Below are 14,766 nucleotides of genomic sequence, written 5' to 3' on the forward strand. Positions count from 1 at the left end.
GCAATTCAGATGCCTGTAAACTCACAGATGATCTTCAAGAGACTTAGTGATTGGACACAATTAAATCATATGTCCTTAAACACACAGAAAACTAAATGTATGTATGTAGCAGCATGACAAAAAAGACGAAGGATGAAACACATATTCAAACCACTTTTCCTAGGAGTAAACAAAATTGAAGAGGTAGAATCACATAAAATTTTGGGTGTCTTTATTGACAAAGATCTCTCTTGGACTGACCATATGACTTACTTAGGAAAACGCCTCTCTAGCAAAATACGTCAGTTAGCAAAAATAAAAAAAGATCCTTGATGTTCATTCACGAAAGCTTTTTTTCTGTGCTCATGTTCTGCCAATCATCGATTATGCATCAACTTTATGGGACAACTGCAGCAATACAAACTTAAAATTTATTCATCGTATGTATAAAAGAGCATTGAAATTAGTATTGTTGAAGTCAAGTTCCTTGACCCAATTATAAACTACTTAATGTATTATCTTTCCACAACAGGCTGTTCTTCAACAAGGCTGTTTGCATGCATAATGTGATATATGGAAATGCTCCCCAAGAGATTACAGAAACTTTTTAAAATGACCACAGACACAACCATATGTTATGTATACCTCGACCTAGAAACAACCTTTATAAATCCAGCTTCCTATACTCTGGTGGAAACTTATGGAATAACCTTCCACTCGCTTTAAAAGATATAACGAATAAAAATGTGTTTAAGAAAATTATGAAAAATTACCTTATTATCTGTTTAAAAGATGAACAATAATACAAATCTATATCTATTGTTTACCAAATTCATGATTTGTTTTGTATATGCCTTTGGTGTTGTAAGAGGATGTATGTGTATGCGAAACGGGATGTGTTGTAAATGTGTTGTAAATGCTAATGTGTGTTTCATTTTCGCACGATTCGTGTATGCACGTAACTATATTTCTAGCACTTTTGTGGTTTTGTTCTATGTATCTCTCCACTTCTCCTTTTTTTTCTTTTTTCTTTTTTTTCATTTTTTCTGATGGCTTGATGTAAAAAAAAAAAAAAAAAAAGCAGTCGTTGCTTATTAATTACCATCTTGAAATAAAAATTTTGACTTTGACTTTGACTTCTCGTGACACTGAAAACCGCTGTAAACCATACACATGGTCACGGTGACACAAGAAACAGCACGAAACATTCACTCACTGGCTGTAAGAGAAACGTCAGGCCTTCATGTCCATGTGGGCGCTGTGTGTGATGATGAGCCACTGTTGTTACGCTGGCCTGTCTTTCTGGGGTGATTTTGTGTTGACCGTGGAAGAAAAAGTGTTAGATATATCTTATGTTTTACTGCTGCTGCTACAACCACCAGCACCAGCACCAGCACCACCAGCACCACTACTTCTTCTACAACTACTACTGTTGCTGCTGCTGCTAAGCGGTTATGCGTTTGGAGCTTTATATCGAGACTGGCGCTGTATAAAACATCATCACCACCACCACTACCACTACTACTTCTACTAATACTATTACTACTACTACTCTGAACGACAGCCTGCCATTGCTGGAAAAACCATGAGCTCTACACGCAGTATTCAACTAGCCGAGGAAGCGACAAGTTCCCACAAGAACAGGAGTGGCCAGGGTTTTAAGGCAGTGTTTGTTTTCTGTGGTATCCAGTGCCGCCCAGTGTTTATCTTGTGTTTATCATCACAATGAGGCCCTGTACTGTCTGTGTTGTCCGTCTGTTTGGTCCCTGCCTGGTCTTGAGGTCGCCGGTGGTAAACTGGAGCTACAGGACTGGGCACAGCAAACTGTAGTAATTGAGAGAGAGAGAGAGAGAGAGAGAGAGAGAGAGAGAGAGAGAGAGAGAGAGAGATGATGATGAATGAAAAAAGGACAAAAGACATGTAGACACTGCATCAATACATACAATTCATAAGACATACATACTATTGAAGTGTAAGCAACTGATCTCGAAATCTTAAGGCGTGAAAAGTGTACATCGCTAAATCTCTCAGACATAAGAGTATCTTCGTTCTGTAATAAGTAAGCTAGAGTTTGATGACGTCTGTTTGCAGACAATGCTTTACACTGTATTTATCTCTTAAAGCGAAGTAACATGGACAATCAAAACGGAAATGATTTTCGCTTTCGGTGCGATCACAAAATGGACATTTATCTTCAGGGTCTCGACATTTATCTGGTTTGAGCACAGAGAGAGAGAGAGAGAGAGACAGAGAGAGACACAGACAGAGACAGAGACAGAGACAGAAAGACAGAGATAGACAGACAGAGACAGACAGCGATAGAGACAGAGACAGAAAGACAGGGATAGACAGACAGAGACGGAGACAGACAGACAGACAGAGACAGAAAGACAGAGATAGACAGACAGAGACAGACAGCGATATAGACAGAGACAGAAAGACAGGGATAGACAGACAGAGACGGAGACAGACAGACAGACAGAGACATACACACAGAGTATGGTCAGAAAAAGAAAGACTCAAACGCGGATTTTTTTTTACAACTACTGGGGAAAAGGCAGTTACCTTTTCAGTGTCTATTGTACCAGTTTTATTTTTCTGACCACTGAAAAGTTTCCACAGGACAGGAATGTACACCAACCAGAAAGGTCACTTTTGCTGAAGTGATGAATAAAACAGACATGAATTAACGCAATAGAATGTAAAGAGAAAAATAACGACTCCGACCCGAGTCTAGGACTATTCTTTCGAAAGCTATCGACCACTGTTTGCATGATTTATGTCAGACAAGCGATTGACTGACTTCTCTCTCTCTCTCTCTCTCTCTCTCTCTCTCTCTGTGTGTGTGTGTGTGTGTGTGTGTGTGTACGCGCGGGCGTGCAAACGAGTGAGAAGGGTGGTTGGGGTGGCATGTCATTGCCTCAACAGTCAGCGCCTGTTCTCTTGGAAGCACCACTAAGATCCACGTTAGTCAGCCACATCAGCTTCATGATGCATCAACCCACTTTTGGTCCTCCCCCCCCTACCCCCTCTGACTTTGTCCCCCCATCCCCCTTCAACCTCCTTTCTCTTTGACAATAACAGCTGGGGGCGGGGGTTCTAGTGAGGTGGCGAGGGGGGAGAGGTGCTTTAATATCGAGCCACCCAGTACGTTTTATTGTGGGGTGGCTTTCTAAGTTTCTGAACTTTTTAGAGGCTCCATCACAGCTGACGACGTCATAGCACGTGAAGGGTTAGCAGCACCAATCACTGTGACGGGGCTGTCTGAGGTCAGAGATAAATATGCAAAGAAAGGGCCATAACTGTCACACAAAATCTATCAGATATTGTGGCGCTGAGACTTTCCTCCGTTTGTGTCAGATGTTAATTTTTCTTTTCCCTCCGATCATCACTCTAACTGTGCCTCGGAAAAAAGACAGATGTGTGAACGAACGAACCAGTTTAGTGAGGGAAAAAAGACAAATGTGTGAACGAACGAACGAACCAGTTTAGTGAGGGAAAAAGACAGATGTGTGAACGAACAAACGAACCAGTTTAGTGAGGGTAAAAAAGACAGAAGTGTGAATGAATAAACGAACCAGTTTAGTGAGGGAAAAAAGACAAATGTGTAAACGAACGAACCAGTTTAGTGAGCACAAAAAACAAATGTGTGAAGGAACCAACAAGTTTAGTGAGGGAAAAAAGACAGAAGTGTGAATGAACGAACGAACCAGTTTAGTGAGGGGAAAAAGACAGAAATGTGAATGAACGAACGAACCAGCTTAGTGAGGGGGAAAAGACAGATGTGTGAACGAACAAACGAACCTTTTATACTAGGAAAAAAAAAGGAATAAGCACAAATGGCTTGTTTTCATCCTGCAGTCATCAAAAGGCAATTATATAACAAATACTCAATACAAAAGCACAACATTACATGAATAAATTTCAATTATGTCACTCCCCCCAACCCCCTTCAAAAGAAAAAAAAGAAAACGAAAAAAGAAAAGAAAAGAAAAGAAAAACATAAAAACATAAAAACAAATGAACAACATAAGTACATGCACAAAATAATACTTTGGTAAGAAAGAGAAGTAAGGCGGATGTTCATTCAACATTTTCGCTCGTTCGTTCGTTCGTGTTCTCTCTCTCTCTCTCTCTCTCTCTCTCTCTCTCTCTCTCTCGTCTCACGCTTCCTCCCCCCCTTCCCCTCTCCCTGTCTTTCTCTGTTCATTTGAACGCTATTACCCCAGGCACCTGCGCGGCTCACGTCGTGGGGTTAGCAGGTAAAAAGAAAAGATCAAAAGACCTTTGCCACACCTGAGAGTCTTTACGAGGAGTTGGGGGGGAGGAGTTCAATTAGTCTTCGTTTCGTTCGGGTGATTTCGCTTTTGGACGGGGAGGGTGAGGGGGCCGGAAGGGAGGGGAGAGGGGAGGTGAGGGGGGGAAGGGAGGGAGGTATTTTACGGTGATGTGTAGTCACGGGTGTGTGTGTGAATTATGACTGGCCCAGCTGTGAGAGGCGCACGAGCGCGCGCGTGCGTGCGTGCGTGTGTGTCTGTGTGTGTGTGTGTGTGTGTGTGTGTGTGTACGCGTATATATATATATATATTTATGTATGTATGTATGTATGTGTGTGTGTGTGTGTGAGAGAGAGAGAGAGAGAGAGAAAGAGAGAGAGTGTGAGTGAGTGAGTGCGTCCGTGCGTGTATGTGTGTGTGTATGTTTGTGAGAGCGCGCGCGCGCGCGTGTATGTGACTGTGTGCGCGTGCGTGCGTGGGTGTGCAATGACATGTGACGATGTGATGAAACTGAAACTGACAAGTTATTGTTGTTTAGCTGTGTGTGTGTGTGTGTGTGTGTGTGTGAATAGGGTTGGGGAGGTTTCTGCCTGTTTGTTTCTCTCTGTCTGTCAGTCACTGTCTCTCATCGCCATGCTGTCGCCCAGCAACAGAGCGGACGGTGTCATCCTTGGTTTGCTCCTCACCCTCACTTTTAAGGGCGAGTAGATACTCTCAATTTCTGACAAAATATTCGGGAGTTATCAGCGAAGACCACAAACGCTTTAACTTTTTAAAAGGGATGTTCAAAGAAGATCAACTTATGGTGTTTGTTAAAGAGGGCAGAGCGAGAGGAAGAGCCATTGCTGATCACATCCAAACCAACACCCCGTAAACGTCTTCAAAATGGAGCTTTCCTGGACCTTTCCGCAACTGGACAACGAGTCAAGTGCGCAGTGTCTGTTTCAAGGGTGTCAAAGCGCGCGGACTGATCCAGAGGACAATACTGTCGTTGCCATGGGTTCTTTTTCTGTGCTCAAAGTGCGTGCCGAACACGGGACCTCGGTTTATCGTCTCATCCGAATGACTAGACGCTCAGTTTGATTTTCCAGTCAAACTTGGGAGAAAGGTCGAAACCGGGATTCGAACCCAGACCCTCGCGGACACTACATTGGCAGATGATCGTCTTAACCATTCGGCCACCTTTCTTCCCCGCCCACTGAGGTTTGTGTAAAACATTAACTTGAAATGAAACAAATATTTTTTAATAAGCAAATAAGTAAAAAAACAAACACAATAAACAATTATGTGATTTAAGCAGTGTGAACCTGAAGTCCAAAACCTCCTCACTGACCGTGTAGACAGTGAAAGAGGTAGATTCACGGGGTTCACCGCCTTGACATGATGTCTGATTCTCCTGCCTTGGCTCCTTGCCAAGTTTCTGTGAAGTCAAACTGACTGTCCCCAAAGCCAACAGAAAACTGAAAGGGGACAATGTTTGGGGGAGCATTATGTTTCTGCATGGATACCGAAAATGAGACGTAACTTCACGCTTCGTCTGAAAACAGTCATAAATAACGGAAATAACGCATTTACGGTTTTTGATCATCTGGTAATTGAAGAAAGGAAATCATGAAATTCCACGTGGATTAATACGTATTTTTGATTTGATTTGATTTCATTAGCCAGGAGAATTTGAAAGACATAATATGATACAGATAAAACCAACACAATGATGAAAACATGTTTGTCCTGATTCTGAAAAAAGAGGGGGATGGGTACAGTTTGACGAGCACCGGAATGGAAATCATCTGCTCCAATCAGCAGCGAGCGTGGGTTTTAGCCAGGACAATGCGCATGAGCAGTCACGCGTTAACCGCCACGTGCAACACGTTCATGTGACAACAGCTAAAAACACGGTTTTCATTTCTGCCGTGAGTCGTGAATAGCTTGATGGCCGAACTTGCTGAGTTGGATTTCATGTCGTTATTTTTTTCTCTCGTGGTTTTGGTTTTGTTTGTTTGGTTGAAACAGTCATGGCAAATTTTTAAATTGATTGGATAGGGAATGTGACACAAACCAACTGTAAAGTTCCCTAAACATGGACGATGATTAGGAGTGTATACCTCCTGTGTTCAATTAAACTATTTCTTTTCGATTTCTGAAAAAAACAAAAAAACACAACAAATAATTTCACAACACACGCAAACTGCTGTGTGCCTTTGTTTGATAAACTGCTGTTTTGAACAGGGAAGGATGTATGTGTGTTTATAATTATATCAAACCAGTAGGTTCTCTTTTTTAAATGTTCCTTTTGAGGAATGTTGAGTGATTTGTGTTGTTCGTGCTGAAGATGTTCACGTAATGTCATTTTATCTGCGGATCTAAACAGAAGAGCTTCGCGATTTCTTTCAGGATTATTTTGTCAATTAATGTTAAGAGGGTAAGAGTCAAACGCCAAAGTAACCCCATCCTCGTCATCATTAACTGAAGAGACACACAGGCAGATAAACAGACGAAATCGTTGACAGTGAAGAGCACGTGCATTTTCGCGAGTGCGCGCACATCACACACTCACTCACACATGCACGCACGCACGCACGCACGCACGCACACACACACACACACACACACACACACACACACCACACACAATTATACATAAGTGAAAATGAAGATCACAACCATCATTTTCATCATCATAAACTGGATGTATGTATGTATGTATGTATGTATGTACGCATGTATGTATGTACGTATGGATGTCTGTCTGTCTGTCGTGTTCGACTATGACCACCAGAACAGCGGTGGGGGGCAACTGCTGTCCTGACTATCTGGGCAAGAATTTGATTATAGTGGAGAGTGTCTTGCCCAAGATACATCCCCACTCTCTTGGCCAAGAGGGCTGTATGACAGTCGGCGTTGGGATGGTTCCAAGATGACAACTTTCCCCCAAGACTACAGGACCGAGAGCCAGCGTAATTTTTCCTCCTGGTTTTGTTATAGTCCTTCACAAAAGACTAAGCTGTAAATGACTTCTCATCGCATCAGAGAAACCATTGATCATACAGCTCTCACTTTACTGTTGGCCCAACTGCAGGCTAATGTCAATATCTGATATCAGCCGAGCGAGCCATTGAACAGGTAAATAGCAACATTAACAAACACAAGCATTGGCCTATGTGCTTGCAAATTATGTTAAAAAAGGCATAGTTCTGTACCAACCTTAGATATGGATCAGACGTCCTGCAGATGATGGCAAGAGTCAATGCAAAGTGTTCCTTCCTTCCATCTGGAAGATCATTGTTTCTGCTTTCTGAGGAAGTTGCAGGGAACTGATTCTCTTCAAGATTCCAGTCACAAGAGCACACTTTTGTCGTTAAAACAACAACAACAACAACAAAAAACCCACAAAAAGCGTTTTAAAGATGACTGTGTACACATAGAAACCGTCCACTGATTTAGCACTGAGGGAGTTTCATGTGTGTTTTCTGTAGTTTCTCACTCTGTTTTCCCTTTAATTTGCTTTTGTTATATTTAGCTTTGATTCTTTGCTAAGTTTCTTTCCAGTATACGAAGCAATCAGCAAAATTATACAATCACATTGTTCCATTTGCAACAGTCGTTTTTTTCTGTTTTTTTTTCCAAATCGTAACGTCACCAATATTCTCTGTCAAGTGCAACCTCATGTTCATCCGCAGGTAACGCCATATCCACCAGTTTGTAAGGTCATTCGCATTCAGCTTTCATTCAATACATTAGTCTTCCAGTTTTAAACATCCCCTTTTTCCTCCTCGTCAGTTGAAAAATATCTCCGTAACTAACAAACAATCCCCTCAGCTTCAGGCAAAAAGGAACAAACAAAAAAGGACATCAAGAACGGAAGACACCCTTTCGCAGGTCGTGTGATTGGCTGTATCTGACTGACAGCGAAACAGACAGAGCCGCCCAGCTGCACGTTTTCAGTTGATCTACAAAGTAAGCGAGTCGCCCTCCCCGTTCAGGCCAACACCACGTTGTGTGACCGTAAAACAGGTAAAAGAAAAAAAAACATCTTGGAGGGGGCTGTACCTCCTCCCCCCTCCCCTCGCTTTTTTTTTTTTTACGCCAACAAGACTCTCTCCTCTCCCCGCCCCCCTCCCTCCCTCCTGCAACACACGATCCACACGTCACGCCTGCTCGTTGAGCAAGAAAATGAAGTGACGGTCGCCCGTGTGTGTGTGTGTGTGTGTGTGTGTGTGTGGTGAGGGTGAAATGGCGGGGGCAGGGGGACGGGGGGTGAAGGGGACACTGGGGAGTCGGGTGTTGTGGGGAGGGGAGGGGTGGACAGTTTGGAAAGGGAGTGGAAGGGGGTGGGGGTGGTGTTGTTGGTCTACGGGGTGGGGAAGGTGGGACGGGGGTTACGATGTTCACAAGGACGACAGTAAAAACAGTGAGGGGGGTCGGTGGGGGAGGGGAGAGGGTGGAGAGGAAGGGTGGGGTGTGGAAAAAGTGAAAGGTGGAGGCATGAGGGGAGGTGGGGAGGGGGGGGGGAGGGAGATGGGGCGCGTACACACACACTGCACGCGTGCGCGCAGGCTCAACCACACACACAACCTCACACACACAGATTTTGTATTACAGATATGAATTGTAACAAACACAGGCACGTGCCACCAATACCGAGCTAAAGAAACGCCCCTTCTGTCTTAACACCGAAGAAGATGGAATGCTTATTTTTTGACTGCCCAGTGTATAACGAGTTGCAAACCAAATATTTGGCAGCTTTTCATTGGTTGTCGGAAAGAACGAGAAAAGTGTCCACTCTTTGTGTTTCTGACTGATCGGAACGCTAAACTTGGAAAGAAACGGTTTTCATACTTCCAAACTCCGGAGTGCTTGATGCAGCATTGAAATGTTGTGACAAACATTGGCTGCTAGCCTGCGTTTTGCGTGCAAGTTGACCACTGCCTCGTCTCTAAGCGAATTAAGTTCCAGCGCGCGCGCGCGTGTGTTTGTGTGTAATTGCACAGCGGCCACATCATGGAGCATTGTTTGGACCCATGCAACCGAAGTAATGCCTAAAAATTACCATTCAACGAACTCCATTGTGTGGACAGTATGTCTGAACAATAATTCACGTGTCTCCCACTTCCATCCCCCCCTCCCCCATCACATTTCTGGACTTTCCAGAGATAACAACCTTTCTTGATACCTCACACTGAATATTTATGCAAGCGAATCTCTTGAAAAGTGTTAAAGATATCCAGAGTTAAACGTTTTCTTAATGCAGGAAAACCTTTTATTTTTCATAAAAAAAATTTCTAAATCACACACATGTTCAATCTTCTATTGATTATGCACCCACCCTATTTGACCTTTGCAGCGCCAGTACTTTGAAGCCACTAGTTAGAATTCATAAGCGAGCTCTTAAAGTTGTACTCCTAAAATCTTCTACACTGATACCCGAAAACTATATCACACTTGCTATCCTTCCCTTAACATACAAACTGCAATGCAATAAAGCAATTACGATGCATCGAATTCTTGATGGATTAGCTCCCTCTTCTGTAACTGCATGATTCCCCTTGAATCAGTCCAGGGATGCAAACAACATTATTATAAAACAACAACACAACAATAGCAATCAATTAGTCTGTTTAAAACTAGTCTAGCATACTCAGGCGGGATACTTTGGAACTCCCTGCCAGAATATATAAAGATAAAAGCAGCATCAGCTTCTGAAAAACAGCCTGCAAATCTTTCTATTTTTAAAAACCTAACTTTGCAGGTGACTCATCACAATATCTGATCTATTCTCTTTCAGTCAATAACGGTTTTTTTCTAGTGTGTGAATGTTTTATTGCTGTCCTAATTTTTCTTTGCTTGAGTCGTATATGCTTCCTGATTCTCCTTTTGTAATCTTTCCCCCTAGTGTGTGAGTGTATATGCCATCTTGCTTTGTTATATGGATATAGATTCCTGTTCCCCCCCTTTTTCTCAATGTAGGTACTTTACTTGAATATTTCTTGAACTTGATGTATGTGTGTGTGTGTGTGTGTGTGTGTGTGTGTGTGTGTGTGTACACACACCATCTCTCTCTTTCTCCTTCTCTCTCTCCATCTCTCCCTCCCTTTCTTCCTCCATCCTTTCTCTCCCCAATCTCTCTCTCCTCTCTATTTTTATTTCCTTTATCGCATCTTCTCTCTGTCTCTCTTCTCTGTCGGTCCCTTCACACCTCACTACCCGCTTTCTTTTTCTCTTTTGACTCTCACTTTTTCTCTTTCCCCTCTCCCTTTCCATGTGTCACCCCTCTCTATCTCTCCAACATACAACGGTACCAAAGTACCTCCCACACAGGTAACCGCCCCCCACCCCTCTCTCTCTCTTCCCAACAATCCTCTGTTACGCAATAGACACCCACTGGTCCTGCATACAACCTATCGACAGCTGCATTAGTTGCAGACACTGGCACTGACTGCGGTCGGCATGTGTATCAGGGAATGGTGCCAGGCTGAAGAGGATTGCTACCTTTTATTCTTTTTCTTTTCTCTCTTTTTTTTGTGGGAGGAGGTAGGGACTTGGGGAGAAGAAGGAATGAGGAGGAGGCTGGGTTGGGGGTAGGAGGGGGAGCCCTGTTTTTTGTTTTTATCTTGTTTCGTTTTTGTTTGAATGAAACAGTATCGTCGCACGCTGCGTGTTTTTTTTTTTTTTTTTTTTTTTTTTTTTTGTGTTCGTTTTGGTTTGGTTTTGTTTTTGTCACTGTAGTTGTTCGTTTTCTTCCTTTGGGAGGAAGGTGGCAGAATGGTTAAGAAGCTCATCCGCCGATACACTGGGTTCGAATCGCGCTCTCGCCCTTTCTCTCAAGTCTGGTCAATCGGATGAGACGATAAACCGAGATCCCGTGTGCAGCATGCACTTGGCACACTGAAAAAACCCATGGCAACAATTGTGTTGTCCCCTGGCAAAATTTTATTGAAATATCCACTCTGATAACCAAACACAACCAACCAAGCCAGCCAGACAACAACAACAACGAAACAACAACAGCAACAACAACTGATGATATCCATTGCCTTAACACTCACCACCACCACACCACCACCACAACAACCGCGAACGACAAAACGGTAACTCTACTTCTAGAGGTACATGCACACATGAACCACCTACCCTCCCCCTTCCAACAACCGTGAAACCGCCCCATGAATCCCGCTTTATAACACCGATCACGGCCATTGGCACAAAGCACCCCCCCCCCTCCCCTGCCCCCCCCCCCTCCGCCCCCTCTTTAAATGCCATTAAACTAGGGGTATACCGGCACTATCAGAACTGCCGAGTGGGTAACGTCTTGCTTTGAGGTTGACGTTCAATGCTCTGTCACTTCTCATGATCTGTGGGAGACGGCGACTGTCACTGACACAGACAGAGAGAGGGGGGGGGAGGGGGGGGATAGAAATAGGAGGGTGTGGGAGAGAGGGAGAGAGAGAGAGAGAGAGAGAGAGAGAGAGAGAGAGAGAAGGGATAGCTAGTGAGAAAGAGAGAGTTAGAAAGACAGAGAGAGTGAGAAAGGCAGAGAGAGAGAGAGAGACAGAGAGAAGGGGAGGGAGACAGTGAGAAAGAGAGAGTGAGAAAGACAGAAAGGGAGAGACAGAAAGAGGGAGAGAGAAAGAGAGAGAGAAAGAGAAGGGGAGGGAGAGAGTGAGAAAGAGAGAGTGAGAAAGACAGAAAGAGAGAGAGAAAGAGGGAGAGAGAAAGAGAGAGAACTGGAGGGAGAGAGTGAGAAAGACAGAAAGAGAGAGAGAGAGAAAGAGGGAGACAGAGAGAGAAGGGGATGGAGAGAGTGAGAAAGAGCGAGTGAGAAAGACAGAAAGAGAGAGAGAGAAAGAGGGAGAGAGAAAGAGAGAGAACTGGAGGGAGAGAGTGAGAAAGACAGAAAGAGAGAGAGAGAAAGAGAGAGAGAGAGAGAGAGAGAGAGAAGGGGAGGGAGAGAGTGAGAGAGAATGAGAAAGACAGAAAGAGAGAGAGAGAAAGAGGGAGAGAGAAAGAGAGAGAGAGAAAGAGGTAGAGAGAAAGAGAGAGAGAGAACTGAAAGGAAAGAGTGAGAAAGAGAGAGTGAGAAAGACAGAAAGAGAGAGAGAGAAAGAGGGAGAGAGAAAGAAAGAAAGATAGAGAGAGAAAGAGAGAGAGAGAAAGAAAGAGAGAGAGAGAAAGACAGAGAGAGAGAGAGAGAGAGAGAGAGAGAGAGAGAGAGAGAGAGAGAGAGAGGAATGATAGAGAGATCGATAGAAATGCAGAGACAGATTTGGGAAGAAGAAGAAGAAGAAGAAGAAGAAGAAGAAGATTTGAAAAAGAATCAAGTGAAAGAAGAAGATTTGAGAAAAGCAAAGCAAGATCCAGAGAAAGAAAGGAAGCACAACACTGGATGTGCCTGCAGTGGAATGCTGATCTCCGGGACACGCCCACTGCCTGTGAGTCAGTCACATAGGGACAGATAACTCCTTCTGTAGAGAGAGCGTCACCTCACAATCATGGTGTGAGTGTGCGTGCTGGCTGTCAGGCCCAATTAGTACAGTTTGACATGATGATGATGATGATGGTGATGATTATGATGATGATGATATGGATACATACATGTGATGCGCCTATGCTCGGACAGAGAACAAGCTCTAAGCGCTTTACAAACACGGAGTTATTTCCACTACAGGCTGCTTTCCTGGGGTACAGCCGACTGGCAGCTGCCATTGGGCGCTCATCATTCGTTTCCTGTGTCATTCAGTCAGGAAACGCATTCACACACTCACGCAGACATTTAACACTTTACGTGTACGACCGTTTTGTTTACTTAGCCCGCCATAAAAGCAACCATACTCCGTTTTCGGGGGTGTGCATGCTGGGTATGTTCTTGTTTCCTTAGCCCACCGAACGCTAACATAAATTACAGCATCTTTAACGTGCTTGTTCGATTTTCTGCGTGCGTATACACACGAAGGGGTTTCAGGCACTCGCAGGTCTGCGCATGATTATGTTGATCTGAGAGATGGGAACAATCTCCATCCTTTACCCACCAGGTGTGACGGAACAATCTCCACCCTTTACCCACCAGGTGTGACGGAACAATCCCCACCCTTTACCCAGCAGGTGTGACGGAACAATCCCCACCCTTTACCCACCAGGTGTCACGGAACAATCTCCACCCTTTACCCACCAGGTGTGACGGAACAATCTCCACCCTTTACCCACCAGGTGTGACGGAACAATCCCCACCTTTTATACAGCAGGTGTGACTGAACAATCTCCACCCTTTACCTACCAGGTGTGACGGAACAATCTCCACCCTTTATCCACCAGGTGTGACGGAACAATCTCCACCCTTTACCCAGCAGGTGTGACGGAACAATCTCTACCCTTTACCCAGCAGGTGTGACGGAACAATCTCCACCCTTTACCCAGCAGGTGTGACGGAACAATCTCCACCCTTTACCCAGCAAGTGTGACGGAACAATCTCCACCCTTTACCCAGCAGGTGTGACGGAACACTCTCCACCCTTTATACAGCAGGTGTGACTGAACAATCTCCACCCTTTACCCGCCAGGTGTGACGGAACAATCTCCACCCTTTACGCACCAGGTGTGACGGAACAATCTCCACCCTTTACCCCGCAGGTGTGACGGAACAATCTCCACCCTTTACCCCGCAGGTGTGACGGAACAATCTCCACCCTTTACCCAGCAGGTGTGACGGAACAATCTCCACCCTTTACCCCGCAGGTGTGACAGAACAATCTCCACCCTTTACCCACCAGGTGTGACGGAACAATCACCACCCTTTATCCAGCGGGTGTGACGGAACAATCTCCACCCTTTGCGCACCAGGTGTGACGGAACAATCCCCACCCTTTACCCAGCAGGTGTGACGGAACAATCTCCACCCTTTATACAGCAGGTGTGACGGAACAATCTCCACCCTTTATACAGCAGGTGTGACGGAACAATCTCCACCCTTTACCCACCAGGTGTGACGGAACAATCTCCACCCTTTACCCACCAGGTGTGACGGAACAATCTCCACCCTTTACCCACCAGGTGTGACGGAACAATCTCCACCCTTTACCCAGCAGGTGTGACGGAACAATCTCCACCCTTTACCCACCAGGTGTGACGGAACAATCTCCACCCTTCACCCAGCAGGTGTGACGGAACAATCTCCACCCTTCACCCAGCAGGTGTGACGGAACAATCTCCACCCTTTACTCACCAGGTGTGACGGAACAATCTCCACCCTTTACCCACCAGGTGTGACGGAACAATCTCCACCCTTTACCCACCAGGTGTGACGGAACAATCTCCACCCTTTACCCCGCAGGTGTGACGGAACAATCTCCACCCTTTACCCACCAGGTGTGACGGAACAATCCCCACCCTTTACCCACCAGGTGTGACGGAACAATCCCCACCCTTTACCCACCAGGTGTGGCGGAACAATCTCCACCTTTTACCCCGCAGGTGTGACGGGAACAATCTCCACCCTTTACTCAGCAGAACAATCTCC

At 44.9% G+C, this 14,766-nt stretch overlaps 1 protein-coding gene across 1 annotated transcript in view; it reads right to left on the reverse strand.

The window, feature by feature from the left end:
- Positions 1-8,189, reverse strand: part of LOC143281079 (uncharacterized) — a 35,012-nt gene extending 26,823 nt beyond the window's left edge. The window contains exon 1 of the mRNA XM_076586018.1: positions 7,461-8,189. The gene's annotated coding sequence lies outside the window, so the exon portion shown is untranslated. The remainder of the gene's footprint in view (positions 1-7,460) is intronic.
- Positions 8,190-14,766: the final 6,577 nt, after the last annotated feature.

This window comes from Babylonia areolata, chromosome 1 (assembly GCF_041734735.1).
Source record: "Babylonia areolata isolate BAREFJ2019XMU chromosome 1, ASM4173473v1, whole genome shotgun sequence".
In the NCBI taxonomy this organism is placed as follows: Eukaryota; Metazoa; Mollusca; class Gastropoda; order Neogastropoda; family Buccinidae; genus Babylonia; species Babylonia areolata.